The sequence below is a fragment of the Monodon monoceros genome, unplaced genomic scaffold (genome assembly GCF_005190385.1).
Source record: "Monodon monoceros isolate NGI ecotype Baffin Bay Population unplaced genomic scaffold, NGI_Narwhal_1 Super_Scaffold_16, whole genome shotgun sequence".
Taxonomy (NCBI): Eukaryota; Metazoa; Chordata; class Mammalia; order Artiodactyla; family Monodontidae; genus Monodon; species Monodon monoceros.
Window position 1 is genome coordinate 96,276,834 of NW_021703772.1, and position 25,176 is coordinate 96,302,009.

The 25,176-nt window shown below is 38.9% G+C and overlaps 1 protein-coding gene and 1 non-coding gene across 12 annotated transcripts in view; both read left to right on the plus strand.

Moving 5' to 3' along the window:
* Positions 1–25,176, plus strand: part of NCKAP5 (NCK associated protein 5) — a 1,052,051-nt gene that overhangs the window by 497,657 nt on the left and 529,218 nt on the right. The gene's annotated exons all lie outside the window — the stretch shown is intronic.
* TRNAW-CCA lies at positions 325–397 on the plus strand. The gene has a single exon. It is a non-coding gene; the product is annotated as a tRNA-Trp (tRNA).

The following is a 25,176-nucleotide window of genomic DNA, read 5'->3' on the forward strand; positions in this document are numbered from 1 at the left end:
CACACACTGTCGTCCTTGTTTTTGTTTGTTTTCCTCTCCTCGCCTGGCCTGTTCTTTTCTTTTCTTTCTTTTCTTTTCTCTTTCTTCTTAGCACTTTCTTACTTTCTAGTTTTACAAGATGCTTCAGGCTCATCTTGTATATTTCCCTCCCGCAGTCTTAGAATCAGCCATTTCTCTAAGGAGCACTGGTTTTATTTAATGGACAAGGGTATTTGAAACTAAGATCTGGGTGCTAGGTACCAACTCACTTTTATGAGGCTTACTTAAAGTGGGATTTATTCCAGGAATGCAATGATTGCTTGACATTAGAAAATCGAGGGGGCTTCCCTGGTGGTCCAGTGGTTAAGACTCCATGCTCCCAATGCAGGGGGCCCAGGTTCAATCCCTGGTCAGGGAGCTAGATGCCACATGCCACAACTAAGATCCCATGTGCCACAGCTAAAGATCACACACACAGCAACGAAGATCCCGTGTGCTGCAACTAAGACCCAGCACAGCCAAATAAATAAATAAATATTTTTTAAAAATAGAAACTCGATTAAAATAATTGACAGCAGTTATAGATTAAACACAGAACAGAAACTCAACAGATACAGAGTAAAACGTTTGATAAAATTCAATACCAATTCACAATAATTAAAAAAAAATGTAGTCAGCCAAGAACAAAAGGATGTTTTCTTAAATTGATAAAAGGTGTCCGTGGAAAATCTTTAGTAAAAATTGTGCTTAATGGTGAAATGGTAGAAGCGTTCCTTTTAAAATCCATAGCCAGACCAGGATGCTGCCTGTCAGTGCTGCTATTTATTTTTATACTTCTGGTCCTAACTAGCCTACGATAAGTAAGTGATATAAGGGTTGGGGAAAAAGCAGTTTGTATTATTTGCAAATGATGATCATCTAAATAGAAAGTTTAGACAAACTTTTAGAAGATTGCTGGGTATAAGATGAATATACAGAAGTTAATAGAAATCCTACATATCCATCATCAACTCTTAGGGTAGTTTTAAAAGACAGTACTTAAAATAGTTTTTTTTTTTTTGCCGTACGCGGGCCTCTCACTGTTGTGGCCTCTCCCGTTGCGGAGCACAGGCTCCGGACGCACAGGCTCAGCGGCCATGGCTCACGGGCCCAGCCGCTCCGCGGCATGTGGGATCTTCCCGGACCGGGGCACGAACCCATGTCCCCTGCATCGACAGGTGGACTCTCAACCACTGCGCCACCAGGGAAGCCCTAAAATAGTTTTTTTTAAAGGTATCTAAGAATAAATCTAAAAAGGAATACGTAAGATATCGATGGAGCAATTGTTAAAGAGTATAAAAGAGGAGAGATAAATTAGTGCAGAGATGGGCCATATATTCTTGGAAGGGAAGACTCAGTACCATAAAGGTATCCACTTACCCCAAAGTGATTTATACATTCCATGTAATTCTAATCAGAATCCCAAAGGGGTTTTCACAGAATACAAAAAGCTAATCTAATATTAATATTTAAAATGTAGGGGTTTTTTTAATAAATTTATTTTTTAAATTTATTTCTTTTTGGCTGTGTTGGGTCTTTGTTGCTGTGCACGGGCTTTCTCTACTTGCAGCGAGCGAGGGCTACTCCTCGTTGCGGTGCGCGGGCTTCTCATTGCGGTGGCTTCTCTTGTTGCGGAGCATGGGCTCTAGGCGCGGGCGCTTCAGTAGTTGTGGTGCGCAGGCTCAGTAGTTGTGGCTCACGGACTCTAGAGCGCAGGTTCAGTAGTTGTGGCGCACGGGCTTAGTTGTTCCGCGGCATGTGGGATCTTCCCAGATCAGGGCTTGAACCCATGTCCTCTGCAATGGCAGGCAGATTCTTAACCACTGTGTCACCAGGGAAGTCCCAAAAATGTAGGTTTAAGTATAGATGATATGATTTTAAGGAAAAGATAACAGGAGGTGTTGTATCCTATCACACATGAAGATTTATCATAAAGCTAAAGCAATTGAATCTGTGTAGTGTTGGGCAGAGATATCCAAATAAACCGGGAGAACAGAATGCAGAGCCTTGAGTAGGCCACATGTAAATAGGAATCTATAATGGAAGTAGAGTTACAATTCAGTGAGGAAAGAATGGACAATTGAAAAAGGCCACTGTGACAATTTATAGAGTAAATTACACAATTTCATTGCTACCAGGTACAATGCACAGAAGTAAATTTTGAACGAATCAAAAACTGAAAGCAACGTTTTAATATTTTTAGAAGTAAATATAAGGGAATCTCCTTGTAATATTGAAATAGGGGAGGATTTTATTTTAAAAAATAAAGGGAAAAAAATGAAGGAAGATAAAATGTACAAGGAATAAAGAGAAAGATTGATAAATCTTAGTACGTTAGGAATTAAAACCTTTGTTCAAAAAAAAAGAAAAGAAAAAGAGATCATTAGCAAAGTAAAAGAGTGAGCTCCTGGCTGGTATAAGAGATTTGCAAGGCAAACCAATAGGAAAGTACCATGACCATTTAAATTTTTCTTGTTCAGAAAAATGCAAAATATAGATGAAAACATCACTGGGATAACATCTCATGCCTATCTATTTTGAAACAATTTTAGAAGTCTGAAAATGCCCGTAGGCAAGCATATGTGGAAACTGGAACTCTTCTGTATAGTTGGTAGTAGTATAACTGACGTAAACATTTAGGAAGCCCATTTCGTGTTACCTAGAAAGAAGAATGTGCAACACAGCCTGCGATCTAGGAATTCTACTTCAGTGCTTTGAACCTAGAGAAACTAACATATATGCAAAGAGACTCATGTAAAGATATGCACTTTAGCACTGTTTCTGATGATGAAAAAGTCAAAACCGTCTCAGAGTCCCGCAGGAGAAGATTAGATGAGGCAACTGACTTCTTCAAACGGTAAAATAATACGAAGCAATTAAAATGAACTATATCTGCATGTACCAACATGGACAAATCTCAAAAACACTGCATTGATTATTGATATACAAGTAGAAGAAATCTAATATGTATAGGAACAGCACACACCGAGTTGAGCATAATGAATACTTCTGCGGAGGGGGAAGTTCTTAAATTATATCCACTCATTTAATTTTTTAATGAAGCACATATCATAAAATGTTTAAAAAATTTGGATAAAGTTAAGTGACATCTTGTATTTCTGAAATATTTTCTGAATTTTAAAAATATTTTATTATTAACAATATTAAGTAAATGTAAATGAAAATTTTGAAATTAAAAAATAAATATAGGGTTAAGGGTGTAAGAGATATAAACTATTAAGTATAAAATAAGCTACAAGGATATGTGGTACAACACAGGGAGTATAACCAACATTTTATAATAACTACAAATAAGGTATATAACCTTTAACAATGTGAGTCACTATATTGTACACCTGTAACTTATATAATATCGTACAGCAACTATACTTCAGCAAAAAAAATAAAGCTAACTATGTGAGGTGACGGATGTGTTCATTATCTTGATCTTGTATAATGTATCAAATGTAAATATATGTATCAAATCATCACACTGTACAGTTTAAGTAGATATCAGTTATTCCTCAGTAAAGTTAAAAAATTACAAAAATAAAAAATCAAATCTGTAATACCATCAGAAGAGAAGATAGGAGAAATTAGAAGAAAATATTAGATTTCTCAGAGGAAACTATTAGAAAATATAAGTTGTTTTTATGATCAGGGCATAGTTAAGTCATGTCTCCACATGACACCAGGGCCATAAACTGTGAAGGGAAAAATGGAGAATAGATAGCTAAAAAGCCTTTACTTCTGTTGAGCAAAAGTTACATAAACTGAGATAGTAAATTAAGCACCCTTTTTTTTATTGCAACAGACATGATAGAAAGGCATAAAATTCTAGGAATTGCCAGAATTGTAGCTAAAAACATAGCTATGTTTTAAAAGTTGGATCCATCTAGAGCCTCTAAGATTTTCCTAGGATTCTTTCAAGTAGAAATAGTGTTCCTGAAGAGAGTATTCTTAATCACAAATTCACCTCTTGCTAACCTCAGGTCTAGTCCACAGAAGATTTAGGTTAAAATCTACACCTTCCTTTTATTGCAAGTCAGATACTAGAGATGAGGGACACTATTCTACCAGGAAACTTGGGAACTATTCAGAATTTGTTCCAGTTTCAAATAAGGTGGGAGTTTTAGGAGACTGCTTAATTACTTAGGCACAAAGAGTTCCATAGTCCTTCACGTGGCTGGAATGGCCTTCTTTGCCTCTGTGTTTTGTGTTTGAAAAGGAGACAGGGGCCTTCCCTGGTGGCGCAGTGAATCCTCCTGCCAATGCAGGGGACATGGGTTTGAACCCTGGTCCTGGAAGATCCCACATGCTGCGGAGCAGCTAAGCCCGTGCGTCACAACTACTGAGCCTGCACTCTAGAGCCCGCGTGCCACAACTACTGAAGCCCATGCCCCGCAACAAGAGAAGCCACCACAATGAGAGGCCTGTGCACCGCAATGAAGAGTAGCCCCCACTCGCCGCAACTAGAGAAAACTCGTGCATAGCAACAAAGACCCAATGCATCCCAAAATAAATAAAAATAAAATAAATCTTTTTAAAAAAGAAAAGAAAAGGGGACAGGGAGGTGTAGGACACCATGAAGCAAGGCCCTTCCCCTTTTTGTACTTAAAAAATTTGAAGTGGGGCTTCCCTGGTGGCGCAGTGGTTGAGAGTCCGCCTGCCAATGCAGGGGACACGGGTTCGTGCCCCGGTCCGGGAAGATCCCACATGCCGCGGAGCGGCTGGGCCCGTGAGCCATGGCCGCTGAGCCTGCGCGTCCGGAGCCTGTACTCCGCAACGGGAGAGGTCACAGCAGTGAGAGGCCTGCGTACCACAAAAAGAAAAAAAAATTTGAAGTGAAATTTACATACAGTGAAACACATATCATAATTGTCCAATTTGATGAGTTTACAAAGATGTATTCCCCTGTGAAACCAACACTCCACATAGGAATACTGAAAATATAGGATATTTTTATTATCACAGAAAATTCCTTCTTCACCCTTCTCAGTCGTCCCCCACCCCAACTCTTGCAGAAACAAACATTGGTACACCTCAGATATTTTGTGTATTAGTTGCATGTTCCTGAATTTTATATATATGCTGTCATACAGTATATATTCTTTTGTGTCTGGCTTCTTTCCTTCAGCACAATGTTTTTGAGATTCTTCATGTATTGTGTGTTTCAGTAGGTTTTCCTTGTGTTCTGGGGTTTTTTTTAATAGTCGAATGGTGTTTCATTGTATAAATATATCACAATTTGTTTATCCAGTTTCCTTTTGACAGATATATGGATTGTTTTAATTTGGTCTATTACAAATAAGGCAGCTGTGAAATCCTTGTACAATTCTTCTCATGGACCTGTCAGTCCATTATTAGATACATGATTTGCAAATGCTTTCTCCCATTCTGTTAGGTTCTTTCACTTTCTTCGTGGACAGTGCCCTTTAAAACACAAAGGTTTTGATTTTGAAGAACTCTGTTTTTTTCTTTTGTCACTTTTGATGTCGTATCTAAGAAGGTTTTGCCTAACCCAAGGCCATGAAGATTTTCTTCTAAGAGCTAGTTCTAGCTCTTATATTTAGGTCTGTGATCCATTTTGAGTTTTTTTTGTTGGTATGTGTTGTTTGAGAACGGGGTCCAACTTAATTCTTTTGCACGTGGCTATCCAGTTGTCGTATCACCATTTGTTGAGAAGATTATTCTTTCTCCCATTGAATTGTTTTGCCCCCTTGTTGAAAATCATTTGACATGAATGTGGAGGTTCGTTTTGGTCTTTCGGTTCTTTTTTCTTTTTGATGTTTTTAATAACAGCTTTATTGACATATAATTCACATACCATAACATTCACCCTTTTACAGTGGACAATCCAGTGTTTTTAGTAGGTTCAAAGAGTTGTACAAACATCATCCCTGCCTGACTTTTTAAAAAAGTTTTATTGGAGTAAGTATAGTTGATTTACCATGTTGTGTTAGTTTCAGGTGTCATCCCCAAAAGAAACCCTATACCCATTAGCATGGACTTTCAGTTCTATTCCAGTGATCTATATGGTTGTCCTTCTGCCAGTACAATGCTGTCTGGATTACTGGAGTAATCAAGTAACGCAAGAGCTACTGTGCATTAAGTTTTGAAATTGGGAATTGTGTATCTTCCAACCTCATTCTTCTTTTTCAAGATTGCTTTGACTATTCTAGGACTTCTGCATTTTGATAAGAATTTTAGGGTCAATTTGTTAACTTTTTGTGAAAAAAAAGGCCAGCTGAGATTTTAATAGGGAATTCGCATTGAAATGGTCAGATTAGTTTTGCTGGTTATGGACTTTATATGAATGAATCTGAAGTACATACTCTTTCACATCTAAATTCAGAGTATGTTTTTGAGATTCATTTATGTCTTTGTATGTATTAATAGTTCATTACATCGCTGAGTAGTAGTTCAGTGTGTGAATACACATACTTTATCCTCCTGTTGTAAACTTTTGGGTGGTTTCTAGTTTTTAGCTATTATGAATTAAGCTACTATGAACATTCATGTGCAAGTCATTATTATGGGCATATGCTTTTATTTTTCTTGAATAAATACATAGGAGTGGAATTGTTGGACCTTATGATAAATGTATGTTTAACTTTATAAGAAATGGCCATTGTGTTTTCCAAAGTAGCTGCTCTATTTTACACTTCCACCCAGTGATATATGAGAATTTTTGTCGATTGACATCCTTGCCAATATTTAGAACTGTTAGTCTTTTAAATTTTAGCCCTTGTAATGGATATGTGATGGTATCTTTATTTTTTTATTGAAGTATAGTTGATTTACAATATTATATTAGTGTCAGGTGTACAACATAGTGAATCAATATTTTATGGATTATACTCCATTTAAAGTTACTGTAAAATAATGGCTGTGGGACTCCCCTGGTGATCCAGTGGTAAAGAATCCGCCTTCCAGTGCAGGGGACGTGGGTTCGATGCCTTGTCAGGGAACTAAGATCCCACATGCTGTGGGGCAACTAAGCCCAGGCGCCTCAACTAGAGAGCCCACGTGCTGTAAACTACAGAACCCAGTGCTCTGGAGCCCGCACACTACAACTAGACAGAGAAAAACCCGCACGCCACAACTAGAGAGAAACCCGCATGCTGCAACTAGAGAGGAGCCCTCATGCTGCAACGAAGAGGCCGCATGCCACAACTAAGACCTGACACAGCCCAAAAATAAAATAATTAGTTAAAAAATAAATCAAATAAAGTAAAATAATGGCTGTATTTCCCTGTGTTGTATAATATATCCTTGTTGCTTATTTATTTTATACATAGTAGTTTGTATCTCTTACTTCCATACCCTATCTTGCCCTTCCCTCATCCCCTCTCCCCACTAGTAATCACTAGTTTGTTCTCTATACCTGTCTGTTTCTGTTTTGTTATTACACTTGTTTGTTTCTTTTTAGATTCCACATATAAGTGACATACAGAATTTTTCTTTGTCTGATTTACTTCAGTTAACATAATACTCTCTAGGTTCATCCACATTGTTGCAAGTGGCAGAATTTCATTATTTTTTATGGCTGAGTAATATTCCATTGTATATATATATATATATATATATATATATATATATATATATACCACATCTTCTTCATCCATTCATCCATCAGTGGACTCTGAGGTTGCTTCCACATCTTGGTTATTGTAAATAATGCTGCTGTAAACATTGAGGTGCATGTAACTTTTTAAATTATTTTCATTTTCTTTGGATACATGCCCAGGAATGGGATGGCTGGATAATATGGTACTTCTACTTTTAGTTTTTTGAGGGACCTCCATACTGTTTTCCATAGTGGCTGCACCAGTTTACATTCCACTGGTAGTGTACAGTGATTTACCAAAGGAAGAAGTAAATTGTCACTATTTGCAGATGACATGATACTATATGTAGAAAAGCCTAAAGTCTCCACTAAAAAACTATTATAACATATAAATGAATTCAGTAAAGTTGCAGGATACAAAATTAATATACAGAAATCTGTTGCTTTTCTATACACAATTAACTGTCAGAAAGAAAAAGCAAGAAAACAATCCTGTCTAAAATCACATCAAACAGAATAAAATATGATACCTAGGAATAAATTTAACCAAAGAGGTTAAAGACTCATTGTGATTTAATCTTCATTTCCTTGATGATAAAAGATGTTGAGCACTTTTCATCTACCTATTATTCATTTATGGCTATTAAATTCTTTTGTCTATTTGAGAGAAGTAACTAGCTATCCTTTTGAGTTATATTATATATTTTTAACAAAAGTCTTGTCAAAATATGTGTTGCAGATTTTTTCCATTATTGGTTTGCCTTTTCATTTGGAATAATGTTGTCTTTTGATAAGCAGAGGCATTTTAATATTGATGAAATTGTATTGTTTTTCACAATCAGTGCTTTCTGTGTTCTAAAAATCTTTGCCTACCCTATGTTGACAACAATATTATTTTGACTCGTCCTCTAGAAGCTTTTGGGTTTTTTTCCATGATTTTTTTTTAACATCTTTATTGGAGTATAATTGTTTTACAATGGTGTGTTAGTTTCTGCTTTGTAACAAAGTAAATCAGTTATACATATACATATGTTCCCATATCTCTTACCTCTTGCATCTCCCTCCCTCCCACCCTCCCTATCCCACCCCTCTAGGTGGCCACAAACCACCCAGCTGATCTCCCTGTGCTATGCGGCTGCTTCCCACTAGCTATCTATTTTACGTTTGGTAGTGTATATATGTCCATGCCACTCTCTTTGTCACAGCTTACCCTTCCCCCTCCCCATATCCTTAAGTCCATTCTCTAGTAGGTCTGTGTCTTTATTCCTGTCCTACCCCTAGATTCTTCATGACCTTTTTTTTTTCTTCTTCTTAGATTCCATATATATGTCTTAGCATACAGTATTTGTTTTTCTCTTTCTGACTTACTTGACTCTGTATGACAGACTCTAGGTCCATCCACCTCACTACAAATAACTCAATTTCGTTTCTTTTTATGGCTGAGTAATGTTCACTTGTATGTATGTGCCACATCTTTATCCATTCATCTGTTGATGGACACTTAGGTTGCTTCCATGTCCTGGCTATTGTAAATAGAGCTGCAATGAACATTTTGATACATGACTCTTTTTGAATTATGGTTTTTTAAGGGTATATGCCAGTAGTGGGATTGCTGGGTTGTATGGTAGTTCTATTTGTAGTTTTTTAAGGAACCTCCATACTGTTCTCCATAGTGGCTGTATCAATTTACATTCCCACCAATAATGCAGGAGTGTTCCCTTTTCTCCACACCCTCTTCAGCATTTATTGTTTCTAGATTTTTTGATGATGGCCATTCTGACCGGTGTGAGATGATATCTCATTGTAGTTTTGATTTGCATTTCTCTAATGATTAATGATGTTGAGCATTCTTTTGTGTGCTTGTTGGCAATCTGTATATCTTCTTTCGAGAAATGTCTATTTAGGTCTTCTGCCCATTTTTGGATTGGGTTGTTTGTTTTTTTGATATTGAGTTGCATGAGCTGCTTGTAAAGTTTGGAGATTAATCCTTTGTCAGTTGCTTCATTTGCAAATATTTTCTCCCATTCTGAGGGTTGTCTTTTCATCTTGTTTATGGTTTCCTTTGCTGTGCAAAAGCTTTGAAGTTTCATTAGGTCCCATTTGTTTATTTTTGTTTTTATTTGCATTTCTCTAGGAGGTGGGTCAGAAAGGATCTTGCTGTGATTTATGCCATAGAGTGTTCTGCCTATGTTTTCCTCTAAGATTTTGATAGTGTCTGGCCTTACATTTAGGTCTTTAACCCATTTTGAGTTTATTTTTGTGTATGGTGTTAGGGAGTGTTCTAATTTCATACTTTTACATGTAGCTGTCCAGTCTTCCCAGCACCACTTATTGAAGAGGCTGTCTTTTCTCCCTTGTATATTCTTGCCTCCTTTATCAAAAATAAGGTGACCATAGGTGTGTGGGTTTATCTCTGGGCTTTCTATCCTGTTCCATTAATCTATATTTCTGTTTTTGTGCCAGTACCATACTGTCTTGATTACTGTAGCTTTGTACTATAGTCTGAAGTCAGGGAGGTTGATTCCTCCAGCTCCATTTTTCTTTCTCAAGATTGCTTTGGCTATTCGGTGTCTTTTGTGTTTCCATACAAATTGTGAAATTTTTTGTTCTAGTTCTGTGAAAAATGCCACTGGTAGTTTGATAGGGATTGCATTGAATCTGTAGATTGCTTTGGGTAGTAGAGTCATTTTCACAATGTTGATTCTTCCAATCCAAGAACATGGTATATCTCTCCATCTATTTGTATCATCTTTAATTTCTTTCATCAGTGTCTTATAATTTTCTGCATACAGGTCTTTTGTCTCCTTAGGTAGGTTTATTCCTAGATATTTTATTCTTTTTGTTGCAATGGTAAATGGGAGTGTTTTCTTTTTTTATATATATAAATTTATATATTTATTTATTTTTGGCTGAGTTGGGTCCTCGTTGCTGCACGGGGGCTTTCTCTAGTTTTCTTTCTTTGTGACATCTTTGTCTGGTTTTGGTATCAGGGTGGTGGTGGCCTGGTAGAATGAGTTTGGGAGTGTTCCTCCCTCTGCTATGTTTTGGAAGAGTTTGAGAAGGACAGGTGTTAGCCCTTCTCTAAATGTTTGATAGAATTGGCCTATGAAGCCATCTGGTCGTGGGCTTTGGTTTCTTGGAAGATTTTTAATCACAGTTCCAGTTTCAGTGCTTGTGATTGGTCTGTTCATATTTTCTATTTCTTCCTGATTCAGTCTTGGCACATTGTGCATTTCTAAGAATTTGTCCATTTCTTCCAGGTTGTCCATTTTATTGGCATAGAGTTGCTTGTAGTAATCTCTCGTGATCCTTTGTATTTCTGCAGTGTCAGTTGTTACCTCTCCTTTTCATTTCAATTCTATTGATTTTAGTCTTCTCCCTTTTTTTCTTGATGAGTCTGGCTAATGGTTTATCAATTTTGTTTATCTTTTCAAAGAACCAGCTTTTAGTTTCATTGATCTTTGCTTTCGTTTCCTTCATTGCTTTTCCATTTATTTCTGATCTGCCCTTTATGATTTCTTTTCTTCTGCCAACTTTGCGGTTTTTTGGTTCTTCTTTCTCTAAATGCTTTAGGTGTAAGGTTAGGTTGTTTATTTGAGACGGTTCCTGTTTCTTAAGGTAGGATTGTATTGCTATAAAATTCCCTCTTAGAACTGCTTTTGCTGCATCCCATTAGTTGTGGGTTGTCATTGTCTCCATTGTCATTTGTTTCTAGATATTTTTTTGATTTCCTCTTTGATTTCTTCAGTGATCACTTCATTATTAAGTAGTATATTGTTTAGCCTCCATGTGTTTGTATTTTTTACAGTTCTTTTCCTGTAATTGATATCTCGTCTCATAGCGTTGTGGTTGGAAAAGATACTTGATATGATTTCAGTTTTCTTAAATTTACCAAGGCTAGATTTGTGACCCAAGATATGATCTATCCTGGAGAATGTTCCATGAGCACTTGAGAAAAATGTGTATTCTGTTGTTTTTGGATGGAATGTCCTATAAATATCAATTAAGTCCATCTTGTTTAATGTATCATTTAAAGCTTGTGTTTCCTTATTTATTTTCATTTTGGATGATCTGTCCATTGGTGAAAGTGGGGTATTGAAGTCCCCTACTATGATTGTGTTACTGTCAATTTCCCCTTTTATGGCTGTTAGTATTTGCCTTATCTATTCAGTTGCTCCTATGTTGGGTTCATAAGTATTTACAATTGTCATATCTTCTTCTTGGATCGATCCCTTGATCATTATGTAGTGTTCTTCTTTGTGTCTTGTAATAGTCCTTATTTTAAAGTCTATTTCGTCTGATATGAGAATTGCTACTCCAGCTTTCTTCTGATTTCCATTTGCATGGAATATCTTTTTCCATCCCCTCACTTTCAGTTTGTATGTGTCCCTAGGTCTGAAGTGGGTCTCTTGTAGACAGCATATATATGGGTCTTGTTTTTGTATCCATTCAGCCAATCAGTGTCTTTTGGTGGGAGCATTTAATCCATTTACATTTAGGTAATTATCAATATGTATGTTCCTATTACCATTTTCTTAATTGTTTTGGGTTTGTCATTGTAGGTCTTTTCCTTGTGTTTCTTGCCTAGAGAAGTTCCTTTAGCATTTGTTGTAAAGCTGGTTTGGTGGTGCTGAACTCTCTCAGCTTTTGCTTGTCTGTAAAGGTTTTAATTTCTCCATCAAATCTGAATGAGATCGTTGCTGTGTACAGTAATCTTGGTTGCAGGTTTTTCTCCTTCATCACTTTAAATATTTCCTGTCATTCTCTTCTGGCTTGCAGAGTTTCTGCTGAAAGATCAGCTGTTAACCTTATGGGGATTCCCTTGTGTGTTATTTTTCCCTTGCTGCTTTTAATTTTTTCTTTGTATTTAATTTTTGATAGTTTGATTAATATGTGTCTTGGTCTGTTTCTCCTTGGATTTATCCTGTATTGGACTCTCTGTGCTTCCTGGACTTGATTAACTATTTCCTTTCCCATATTAGGGAAGTTTTCAACCATAATCTCTTCAAGTATTTTCTCAGTCCCTTTCTTTTTTATCTTCTTCTTCTCGAACCCCTATAATTCGAATGTTGGTGCGTTTAATGTTGTCCCAGAGGTCTCTGAGACTGTCCTCAGTTCTTTTCATTCTTTTTTCTTTATTCTGCTCTGCAGTAGTTATTTCCACTATTTTATCTTCCAGGTCACTTATGCGTTCTTCTGCCTCAGTTATTCTGCTATTGATCCCTTCTAGAGAATTTTTAATTTCATTTATTGTGTTGTTTATCTCTGTTTGTTTGCTCTTTAGTTCTTCTAGGTCCTTGTTAAACGTCTCTTCTATTTTCTCCATTCTATTTCCAAGATTTTGGATCATCTTTACTGTCATTACTCTGAATTCTTTTTCAGGTAGACTGCCTACTTCCTCTTCATTTTTTAGGTCTCGTGGGCTTTTACCTTGCTCCTTCATCTGCGGTGTGTTTTTCTGTGTTCTCATTTTGCTTAACTTACTGTGTTTGGGGTCTCCTTTTTGCAGGCTGCAGGTTTGCAGTTCCCATTGTTTTTGGTGTCTGTCCCCAGTGGCTAAGGTTGGTTCAGTGGGTTGTGTAGGCTTCCTGGTGGAGGGGAGTAGTGCCTGTGTTGTGGTGGATGAGGCTGGATCTTGTCTTTCTGATGGCCAGTTCTATGTCTGGCGGTGTGTTTTGGGGTGTCTGTGGCCTTATTATGATTTTAGGCAGCCTCTCTGCTAATGGATGGGGCTGTGTTCCTGTCTTGCTAGTTGTTTGGCATAGGGTGTCCAGCACTGTAGCTTGCTGGTCATTGAGTGATGCTTGGTCTTGGTGTTGAGATGGAGATCTCTGGGAGATTTTTGCCTTTTGATATTACATGGAGCTGGGAGGTCTCTTGCGGACCAGTGTCCTGAACTTGACTCTCCCACTTCAGAGGCACAGCACTGACTCCTGGTTGGAGCACCAAGAGCCTGTCCTCCACACGGCTCAAAATAAAAGGGAGAAAAAATAGAAGGAAGGAAAGAAAGAGGATAAAATAAAATAAAGTAAGATAAAAGAAAATAGTTATTAAAATAAAAAATAATTATTAAGAATAAAAAATTTTTTAAGTAAAAAAAAAAAAACCCAGACGGACAGAACCCTAGGACAGTTGGTGAAAGCAAAGCTATACAGACAAAATCTCACACAGAAGCATACACATACACACTCACAAAAAAAGGAAAAGGGTAAAATATAATCTATCTTGCTCCCAAAGCCCACCTCCTCAATTTGGGATGATTCGTTTTCTATTCAGGTATTCCACAGATGCAGGGTACATCTAGTTGATAGTGGAGCTTTAATCCGCTGCTCCTGAGGCTGGTGGGAGGGATTTCCCTTTCTCTTTTTTGGTCTCCCAGCTCCCGAGTCTCAGCTTTGGATTTGGCCCCGCCTCTGCGTGTGGGTCGCCTGCGGGCGTGGATTAAAGGAGCCGCTGATTCGGGGGCTCTGGCTCACTCAGCCCTGGGGGAGGGAGAGGCACGGAGTGCGGGGCGAGCCTGCAGCGGCAGAGGCCGGCGTGACGTTGCACCAGCCTGAGGCGCGCCGTGCGTTCTCCCGGGTAAGTTGTCCCAGGGTCACGGGACCCTGGCAGTGGCGGGCTGCACAGGCTCCCGGGATGGACAGTGTGGAGAGTGACCTGTGCTCCCACACAGGCTCCTTGGTGGCGGCAGCAGCAGCCTTAGCGTCTCATGCCCGTCTCTCGGGTCCGCGCTGTTAGCCACGGCTCGCGCCCGTCTCTGGAGCTGCTTTAAGCGGCGCTCTGAATCCCCTTTCCTCGTGCACCAGGAAACAAAGAGGGAAGAAAAAGTCTCTTGCCTCCTCGGCAGCTCCAGACTTTTCCCCGGACTCCCTCCCAGCTAGCCGTGGCGAGCTAACCCCTTCAGGCTGTGTTCACGCCGCCAATCTCCCTGCGCTCCGACCGAAGCCCGAGCCTCAGCTTGCAGCCCCGCCCGCCCCGGCGGGTGAGCAGACAAGCCTCTTGGGCTGGTGAGTGCCGGTCGGCACCGATCCTCTGTGCGGGAATCTCTCCGCTTTGCCCTCCGCACCCCTGTGGCTGTGCTCTCCTCCGTGGCTCCAAAGCTTCCCCCCTCCGGCACCCGCAGTCTCCGCCCGTGAGGGGGCTCCTAGTGTGTGGCAAGCTTTCCTCCTTCGCAGCTCCCTCCCACTGGTGCAGGTCCCGTCCCTATTCTTTTTTCTCTGTTTATTCTTTTTTCTTTTGCCCTACCCAGGTACGTGGGGGGTTTCTTGCCTTTTGGGAGGTCTGAGGTCTTCTGCCAGCATTCAGTGGGTGTTCTATAGGAGCAGTTCCACGTGTAGATGTATTTCTAAGGAAGGTGATCTCTGCGTCTTACCCTTCCGCCATCTTCTCAAAAATCAGGTACGATGATTCCGGCCTGCGGTCCCCAGCACTATCTCGGCTTCGGCCACCGGGGCCCCTCCAGAGCTGGCAGATCTCAGTGAGGCCGCCCTCCCCTCGGGCTCCGGGGCAGTTCTGTGACAGCGGAGGGAGGAGACCTCGAGCCGGGAGTTCCAGCTCTGCGGAACCGAAGCTTTTGTTTTTTATGCTTAGATCCATGATGCACTGGGACTTAATCCTTGTCACTGGTGTGAGTTAGGTGTTAAGATTCATTTTTAAAAATACAGATATCCACATATTTTGTTAGCATTGTTTGAAATGGCTTTACTTCTTTTATTTAATTGCTTTGTTGCCTTTGTTGGATACCATTTGCCTCTATACGTACAGGTCTATACTTGGACGCACTTCTTTCTGATTTCTCTATCCTTTGCAAATATTGCATTGTCTGAATATTGTGAATTTGTCGTAAACTTTAAAATAAAATAGTGTAGATCTTTCAGCTTTGTCCATTTTCAGGGTATTTTTATTATTCTAAGTCCCTTTAAATTTCCTGTCCACATTAGAGTCTGTTTCTCAGTTTCCTCAAAATACCTCCTATGATTTGTTTTATAATAGTATTGAATCTTTAGATAACTGTGGGTAGAAGTGATAGCATAACAGTATTGAGGCTTTTAATCCTTAAATGTGATATAAATCTCCATTTAATTACATCTGTATTAATATCTCTCAGCAGTATTTTATAGTTGTCAGTGTAGAGCTCTTGAACATCTTATTGTTAATCTGACTCTACTTTCCGGGGTTTTGTGCTAATGAAATGAAACTTGTTCAAATTTTTATTTCTAAATATTTGTTGGTAGTTGTTTTGTTGCAGGACTGTCAAAATGATGTTCTACTTCCTTCAGACTTCCAAGATTTCTGATAAGAAGTTTGCCATCATTAGATTTGTTGTTCCTCAATTTTGTTCTCTGGTTGTTTTGTTTGTGAATCTGGTTGCTTTGTATTGTCTTTAGTTTCCTGCACTGTGATAATGATGTGCCTGGGCATAGATATCTTTGAAATTATCCTGTTGAGGTTCACTGAGCTTCTTGAATCAGTAAGTTTGTGTCTCTCGTCAAATCATTTCTTCAATTTTTTTATCAAATTTTTGAATTTTATTTTATTTTTATACAGCAGGTTCTTTTTAGTTATCTATTTTATATATATATTAGTGTATACATGTTAATCCTACTCTTCCAATTCATCCCACCACCACCCACCCACCCCGCCACCACCACTTTCCCCCCGTGGTGTCCATACGTTTGTCCTCTGCATCTGTGTCTCAATTTCTGTCCTGCAAACCGGTTCATCTGTACCATTTTTCTAGGTTCCACATATATGCGTTAATATATGATATTTGTTTTTCTCTTTCTGACTTACTTCACTCTGTATGACAGCCTCTAGATCCATCCACATCTCTACAAATGACCCAATTTCGTTCCTTTTTATGGCTGAGTAATATTCCATTGTATATATGTACCACATCTTCTTTAGCCATTTGTCTGTTGATGAGCATTTAGGTTGCTTCCATGACCTGGCTATTGTAAATAGTGCTGCAATGAACATTGGGGTCCATGTGTCTTTTTGAATTATGGTTTTCTCTGGGTATATGCCCAGCAGTGGGATTGCTGGGTCGTATGGCAGTTCTGTTTTTAGTTTTTTAAGGAACCTCCATACTGTTCTCCATAGTGGCTGTATCAATTTACATTCCCACCAGCAGTGCAAGAGGGTTCCCTTTTCTACACACCCTCTTGAGCATTTGTTTGTAGATTTTCTGATAATGCCCATTCTAACTGGTGTGAGGTGATAACTCATTGTAGGTTTGATTTGCATTTCTCTAGTAATTAGTGATTTTGAGCAGCTTTTCATGTGCTTCTTCACCATCTGTATGTCTTCTTTGGAGAAATGTCTATTTAGGTCTTCTGCCCATTTTTTAATTGGGTTGTTTGTTTTTTTAATATTGAGCTGCATGAGCTGTTTATATATTTTGGAGATTAATCCTTTGTCCATTGATTCGTTTGCAAATATTTTCTCCCATTCTAAATGTTTGATAGAATTTACCTGTGAAGCCATCTGGTACTGAACTTTTGTTTGTTGGAAGATTTTTAATCACAGTTTCAATTTCATTACTTGTGATTGATTTGTTCATATTTTCTATTTCTTACTTATTCAGTCTTGGAAGTTTATACCTTTCTAAGAATTTGTCCATTTCTTCCAGGTTGTCCATTTTATTGACGTGGAGTTGCTTGTAGTAGTCTCTTATGTTGCTTTATATTTCTGCATCGTCCGTTGTAATTTCTCCTTTTTCATTTCTAACTTTATTGATTTGAGTCCTCTCCCTGTTTTTCTTGATGAGTCTGGCTAAAGGTTTATCAATTTTGTTTATCTTCTCAAAGAACTAGGTTTTAGTTTTATTGATCTTTCTATTGTTTTCTTTGTTTCTATTTCATTTATTTCTGCTCTGATCTTTATGATTTCTTTCCTTCTACTAACTTTGGGTTTTGTTTGTTCTTCTTTCTCTAGTTCCTTTAGGTGTAAGTTTAGGTTGTTTATTTGAGATTTTTCTTGTTTATTGAGGTAGGCTTTATTGGTATAAACTTCCCTCTTAGAACTGCTTTTGCTGCATCCCATAGGTTTTGGATCATCGCCTTTTCATTGTCATTTGTCTCTAGGTATTTTTTGATTTCCTCTTTGATATCTTCAGTGATCTCTTGGTTATTTAGTAACGTATTGTTTAGCCTCCACATGTTTGTGTTTTTTATGGTTTTTTCCCTGTTGATTTCTAATCGCATAGCACTATGGTCAGAAAAGATGCTTGATGTGATTTCAATTTTCTTAATTTTTACCAAGGCTTGATTTGTGACCCAAGGTGTGATCTGTCCTGGAGAATGTTCTATGCGCACTTGAGAAGAAATTGTAATCTGCTGTTTTTGGATGGAATGTCCTATAAATCTCAATGTCCTATAAATATTAAATCTATTTGGTCTATTATGTCATTTAAAGCTTGGGTTTCCTTGTTAATTTTCTGTCTGGATGATCTGTCCATTGGTGTTAAGTGAGATGTTAAAGTCCCCCACTATTATTGTGTTACTGTCGATTTCCTCTTTTATAGCTGTTAGTAGTTGCCTTATGTATTGAGGTGCTCCTATGTTGGGGGCATATATAATTTACAATTGTTATATCTTCTTCTTGGATTGATCCGTTGATCATTATGTAGTGTCCTTCCTTGTCTCTTGTAACTTTCTTTATTTTAAAGTCTATTTTATCTGAGTATTGCTACTCCAGCTTTCTTTTGATTTCTATTTGCATGGAATATCTTTTTCCATCCCCTCACTTTCAGTCTGTATGTGTCTCTAGGTCTGAAGTGGGTCTCTTGTAGACAGCATATATATGGGTCTTGTTTTTGTATCCATTCAGCAGGCTTGTGTCTTTTGGTTGGAGCATTTAATCCATTCACGTTTAAGGTCATTATTGGTATGTATGTTCCTATTACCATTTTCGTAATTGTTATGGGTTTGTTTTTGTAGGTCCTTTTCTTCTCTTGTGTTTCGCACTTAGAGAAGTTCCTTTAGCATTTGTTGTAGAGCTGGTTTGGTGGTACTGAATTCTCTTAGCTTTTGCTTGTCTGTAAAACTTCTGATTTCTCTCTCGAATCTGAATGAGATCCTTGCCAGGTAGAGCCATCTTGGTTGTAGTTTCTTCCCTTTCATCACTTTAAGTATATCATGCCACTCCCTTCTGGCTTGTAGAGTTTCTGCTGAGAAATCAGCTGTTAACCTTATGGGAGTTCCTTTGTGTGTTATTTGTCGTTTTTCCCTTGTTGCTTTCAATAATTTTTCTTTGTCTTTTATTTTTGTCAATTTGATTACTTTGTGTCTCGGCTTGTTTTTCCTTGGGTTTATCCTGCCTGGGACTCTCTGCGCTTCCTGCACTTGGGTGGCTATTTCCTTTCCCATGTTAGGGAAGTTTTCGACTATAATCTCTTCAAACATTTTCTTGGGACCTCTGTCTCTCTCTTCTCCTTCTGGGACCCCTATAATGTGAATGTTGTTGCGTTTAATGTTGTCCCAGAGGTCTCTTAGGCTGTCTTCATTTCTTTTCATTCTTTTTTTTTATTCTGTTCCACAGCAGTGAATTCCACCATTCTGTCTTCCAGGTCACTTATCTGTTCTTCTGCCTCAGTTATTCTGCTATTGATTCCTTCTAGTGTGTTTTTCATTTCAGTTATTGTATTTTCATCTCTGTTTGGTCTTTAATTCTTCTAGATCTTTGTTAAACATTTCTTGCATCTTCTCAATCTTTGCCTCCATTCTTTTTTCGAGGTCCTGGATCATCTTCACTATCATTATTCTGAAATCTTTTTCTGGAAGGGTGCCTATCTCTGCTTCATTTAGTTGTTTTTCTGGGGTTTTAGCTTGTTCCTTCATTTGGTATATAGCCTTCTGCCTTTTCATCTTGTCTGCCTTTCTGTGAATGTGCTTTTGTTCCACAGGCTGCAGGACTGTAGTTATTCTTGCTTCTGCTGTCTGCCCTCTGGTGGATGAGGCCATCTAAGAGGCTTGTGCAAGCTTCCTGATGGGAGGGTCTGGTGGTGGGTAGAGCTGGGTGTTGCTCTGGTGGGCAGAGCTCAGTAAAACTTTAATCCACTTGTCTGCTGATGGGTGGGGCTGGGTTCCCTCCCTGTTGGTCGTTTGGCCTGAGGCGACCCAACACTGGAGCCTACCCGGGCTCTTTGGTGGAGCTAATGGCGGACTCTGGGAGGGCTCACACCAAGGAGTACTTCCCAGAACTTCCGCTGCCAGTGTCCTTGTCCTCATGGTGAGCCACAGCCACCCCCCGCCTCTGCAGGAGACCCTCCAACACTAGCAGGTAGGTCTGGTTCAGTCTCCTATGGGATCACTGCTCCTTCCCCCTGGGTCCCGATGCGCACACTGCTTTGTGTGTGCCCTCCAAGAGTGGAGTCTCCGTTTCCCCCAGTCCTGTTGAAGTCCTGCAATCAAATCCCGCTAGCCTTCAAAGTCTGATTCTCTAGGAATTCCTCCTCCCGTTGCCGGACCCCCAGGTTGGGAAGCCTGACGTGGGGCACAGAACCTTCACTCCAGTGGGTGGACTTCTGTGGTGTAAGTGTTCTCCAGTTTGTGGGTCACCCACCCAGCAGTTATGGGATTTGACTTTACTGTGATAGCGCCCCTCGTCCCGTCTCACTGTGGCTTCTCCTTTGTCTTTGGATGTGGGGGATCCTTTTTGGTGAGTTCCAGTGTCTTCCTGTCGATGACTGTCCAGCAGCTAGTTGTGATTTGGTGCCCTCGCAAGAGGGAGTGAGAGCACGTCCTTCTACTCTGCTGTCTTGAACCCATCTCTTCAATTTTCTTCTTTTTTTGCAACACACTTTTACTTCTGTCCTTCTGAGACTGTGGTTGTATGAATGCTAAAAGTTTTGGTATTATCCCGTAGGCCTCTGAGTCTCTGTTAGTTGTTTCCTCTTTCTCAAACAGACTGGATAATTTCTCTTGAGTGTTTTTACATTTATTGATTCTTTCTTTGTCATCTCTATTTTGCCGTTGAGTCAGTTCAGTGAATATTTTACTTCGGATTTTCTTCTTTTTAGTTTAAAAATTTTACTTATTCCTTGTATCGTTGATTTCTTACTTGAGATAGTCCATCTTGCCACTCATCTCAAGAGTTTTTATTTTTTTTAATGAATGGTTATACTTCCCTTGTGAAGTCTTCTCTTTTTTTTGTCTTTTTTTTTAACATTTTTATTGGAGTATAATTATTTTACAATGGCGTGCTAGCTTGTGCTTTACAACAAAATGAATCAGTTATACATATACATATGTTCCCATATCTCTTCCCTCTTGCGTCTCCCTCCCTCCCACCGTCCCTATCCCACCCCTCCAGGTGGTCACAGAGCACCGAGCTGATCTCCCTGTGCTATGCGGCTGCTTCCCACTAGCTATCTACCTTACGTTTGGTAGTGTATATATGTCCAAGTCTTCTTTTTAAAAAAAAATAATAATACAGCTGTGTCTTCTAGGGATTGCTGTCCGTTGACTGTCTTTTTTTCTCATGAGTTGAGATTTTCCTAGTACTTTCTATGCTGAATAATTTTGGACTGTATCCTGGACATTTTGAATATTATATCATGAGACTCTCGGTCTTATTTTCATATGAAGGAGAAGGTTGATGTTTTTGTATGTTTATTTTAACTGGCAATTGACTAGGCTGGGTTCAGGCCTCAAGTTCTGACCTGCCTTCTGTGTGCTGAGGTTCTAATGTCAGTTCACTTTTCGTAGCGTTCACAGTACTATTTGGATTTGTTCTGTGTATGCACTGCTCAGAGGTCCGTCTCATTTTGGAGCTATTACCAAATATATTAGTAAAATATAAGTGTGCAGCTCAGAGATAAGCATAGGAGTTCATACATGTTGCTCATTTGGTCTGCCTTCTTCGTGTGATCTCTCTAACGTTTTTTTTTTTTTTACCTGCCTGGAGCCTTCTTTCTGATACTCCATCCAGAAAGCTGAGGCTTTAGTATGCCTTCTCTTCCGCACATTTCCTACATTTGCCTCTGCATCTGGAGTTAAGCAGTCAGAGACAGAAAGAAAAAAAGCAGTAGAATTTTTTTCTCTTCCTCTTGTTATTGCAGATCCTCTGAAAAGAAAGAAGGTTCCACTCAGAGTTTTAGATACCTATCCTGCCATGTGAGTGCCATCCTTCTGCTGCTGTCATCAGTGCAGAATTGACTGAGGCTAGGGAAGGTGGAAATGGAAAATAGAAAACAACTAAATATTACATGCTCCCACTGTTTCTCATCCTTACGGACTCCCTTTCCTGCTCCTTGGGCTAGGAAGAGAGCCATTCCTGGAGCTTTTCCTGTCCACTTCTGTTGTGCACCTCTGAGTTTTGGGGCTGTCACTGAGTCCAGGCCAGGTGATACCAGAGGGGAAAAATAGTAAACTCACTACTGCTTCAGTAAAAAACTTCTAATCTCCTTCTCTAATATACCTGCTATCCTTCACTTTTCAGAGCCCTTAGACAGCAGTTCTGTGCATCCAGGGTTTATGTTTGCATTCAGTGAGAGAAGTTGGCTGGAGCGTGCTTCCTCCATGTTTGCTGGAACCAGAACCCCTAAGTGATCTTTAGGCCAGAAGTAATACCTTCCCTTCAGCAGGACTTAGACTCTGAGCACTGCAAGGGCCCTGGAGATTTCCTTTGCTTTATTCCAACTGCCAGTGTTTGGAAACATGGTTGGCCTCAGATGTCCTGCTCTGCAGCCCAGCTGACAGCATTTTGAGTCACTGTGAAGAGATCTTTGCTCCCTAGTCCCATTCTCAGCTTTTCTGTGCCTGAAGTGTTATTATCTGCCCTTCTTCTCTGCCTCTAGCATTAGAGGGCTGTTGCAGTGTATTCAGTGAAGGTTTAGAGTGCCTGTGTGCACCTTAGTTCTCTTGCGTTTATTCACAGTTTAGGAAACGCTGTATATATGCTCCTTGGGGTAGTTCCTTCCCAGCTCTCTGTGGTGCTTCACAGAGAGTGTCAGGGGCTTTCTGTGCGCTGCCCTTAGCTTTAGTGGTCCCTGCTGCTCACATACTTTAGGGGGATTCTCTCCCAGCTCTCTTTCTCTGACCCAGTACTTACAGGTGACGATTCAATGAAGGGCCATGACAAGAAGTTGGCAGGTGGTACAGACTCTCTTTGTAGCTGGGGCTCCTGGGGATTTTGAACAAACATACCAGCATACTCAACCTTTAAAAATTTGTAAAAAGTTTATCTGGTTTCTCCTAAGTCCCATCAATAGCAGATTTCTCTTCCATCTGTTATCCTACGCAGGATGAAAGCAGCCATGGGTCTCTTCATTCCTTCGAGGGGGAGCTCATCAGTTCCCGGGGTTTAGTTCATTTTTGTTTCTTAATATCTTTAGTTCTCCAGTGGGGTTTAAAATTTATAAGCTTGACTCTATCAGATTTGTTTTCATTTTTATGGTAGAAACAATATTATCTTGTGCTTTTCTATATCCTAAGCTTAAGTTTTATATTTTTTCAATATTTTCCAGGACCATTTGTTGAACAGACATCCTTTCTGTATTGAGTTGCCTTGGCAAATTTATCAAAAATTCGATTTTTTCTATTTATCTTTAAAATTTAATTTCAAAATTTCTGATTTTCATGATATTTCCAAGGAGCTTATAAAGGTGCCGTGATGAGGTCCCCTTTCAAGTGCAGTTGTCTTGGGTTTCCACACTGGTTAATTCTCACCATCACTTTCTCCAATTTTCAGTGACCCAAATAAGGAAAATATTTCCTTGAGTAGCTATGGAGAATTTTCATCTAAATGCTTTTCTAGTGACTGATAGTGATTCAAATAGAAAGACAAAATGAATTAGGAATAAAGAGTTAAACGTTTGTGTCAGCTTTCACACTTACTCTGCATAGCCTTCTGTTGTCAAGGAATCTGTGCTACGAATGATTCTAGTTTCGTCTATTCTTTGGCTCTCCTGGGAAGGTGCTTTCACTGGATTCTTGGAACTGTGTATCACACGATAATTATACCATCTGAAACTTTGCATATTGTTATTTTGACAGCAACCCTTTTTTAGAAGGACCTAACTTTTGAGCTGCTAACCTCCGTGTCTTCTGATTTTGTACTCATCTGATCATTCCTGTCATCCTGGCGCACAACTCTACAATGAGAATTCTTGAGGATTTAGAGGCGGCAGCTTTTTACTTAGTCACTGCTTCTGAAATTAGCATTCAGCTCACAGCACCTAGAGTGTATAGTGTGGAAAGCAAGGGTTCAAATAAACTTTAGAATCTCAGCAGCTCATACCCCTCTATTAGAGATTCAGTCTACATATAATTATATTAAAAGTTCTGAGGAATCTTGACAAACAGATAACTGGCTAACTTTACTTAACTAGTGTGCTACACTAAATGGAGTTAGAATATATTTTTTCAGATATACCTATTAACAATCAGTTGTCTAGTAACTGTCTATACTCCAGTGATTTCTTTTATCTAACAAGAGAATTTTCTCTTCATCATTATCTCAGTCTGCAGATTCAGGGATATGAGTGCATTCTTTCTTTTTTAAATTAATTTCACATTAGAAGTACCAATATTTAGTTACATAAAACTTATATCTCAGTAATACACTTGGTAATAGTTATAAAAATGAGCAGGACTCAAGATGCAGAGAATGAGGGACCATAGGAAAAGTTATATAATCCCCAGAAATAGGGAACATTGGAGGACAGATAAGAGGAGCATTTAGCAACACAGGAGAGAAGTGAACCTGGCAATCCTAGAAATAGCAATCTTAGCATTGGTGTCCTTGGCAGGATGACTGTACTTGTTGGTATCTGGGGGGGCGGTGGTGGTATGTTCATTTCCTATGTGTTATACAAAGTAAGAAGCTAGGAAGCTGGAGACTGATTTGTATGTCCCCTGTGCTAAATATCGTCCAGACCTTATGTGTGGAATAAGATGCATTTCAAAGTCCTTGTCTTGGAGGAAGATGTTTGCTCAGTTATTGGATAAACGTTTTGTTCTGTTAGAATTACAATGTTATATTTGCTGAGCAAGGGCTCTGTTGGTTGATGATGTGTAAACTGAGGTACATAGACCTAAATGATTGATCAATTTCAGATACAGGATAGCCACTTTCAAACCCATCTCAGAGAGAGCCAGTGCCTCTTCTAGCTCCATTAAGTTAAAAAAAAAAAAAAAAAAGAGCCTTAGAAAAATTGCCTTTTTTTAACCTTAGTGTATATACTAAATATATGTATATATATATAATATTATATATATAATGTATTAAATTTAAAAACAGTGAATATAGCATCAGGTTCCCCTTATCAACTGTAACCAAGCCACCACCAGTTTACTTTGTAAATAAGAAATCTTCAGTATGCTTAATTGTCTACTAAAATATACCAGTATTTTATGGAAACTTGTCTTTTTAAATACAATTTGGAATTAAATCAGGCATTTACTTTTTACAATCAGAAGATAAAATACCATGTGACTCAGAGGCTATGAGTAACTGATTAGCTTTGATATGTTTACTTCCCTTTACAAATGTAATCAAACCTTAATTGCTATTCACAAAAACACACTGATTTCAGGGCGTTTGAAAAGAAGCAAAAGTATCTTCATACAAAAATTAATAATTTC